The following is a 593-nucleotide window of genomic DNA, read 5'->3' on the forward strand; positions in this document are numbered from 1 at the left end:
TCTAATGAAACACTAATCTTTCTTATTAAATACATTATTTTGACGTTTAAAACAATGCATAATCACCCTGAGAAATAGATCTTTTCTTAAATTACCAGTATTCCCATTGTTTTAAAAATTGGGATCGGATTGATCCGATGTCCCAAACTAATTTTAAGTTTTATTTGGGATCAATTCTTCACCGATTTGGATCCTAATTCCAAATTTTTAAGCACTGGTTTCCTCAGGTTTTGAAAATTCCTACTGTGTCGAATTAATGCAAAAAAAAAATAAAAATAGAAGATGCATGGTTTCGGGATATAGAGATGTCGATGAGTGTATTATTGCATTTGCCTAGTTCGATGGGAGGAGGCATTATTTTTTGTAGGGAAGGAATATGCATGCCACACCAAAGGATATTTTGTAAAAAAGTATGGATCTATATTTTTAAAAGCAAATGAGAAATAAAAAAATATTTATGTGAGAGAGAAAACTACACACTAATCCACAGTTTTTTTTCCTTTCTAGATTAAGGAACCTAATGTGATTACTTAAGACTAGAAAAAGTTTATTCTGATGGTCAAACAAGATACCTAGGTTTTTTTTTTTTTTTT

Source organism: Macadamia integrifolia, chromosome 12 (genome assembly GCF_013358625.1).
Source record: "Macadamia integrifolia cultivar HAES 741 chromosome 12, SCU_Mint_v3, whole genome shotgun sequence".
Classification (NCBI taxonomy): domain Eukaryota; kingdom Viridiplantae; phylum Streptophyta; class Magnoliopsida; order Proteales; family Proteaceae; genus Macadamia; species Macadamia integrifolia.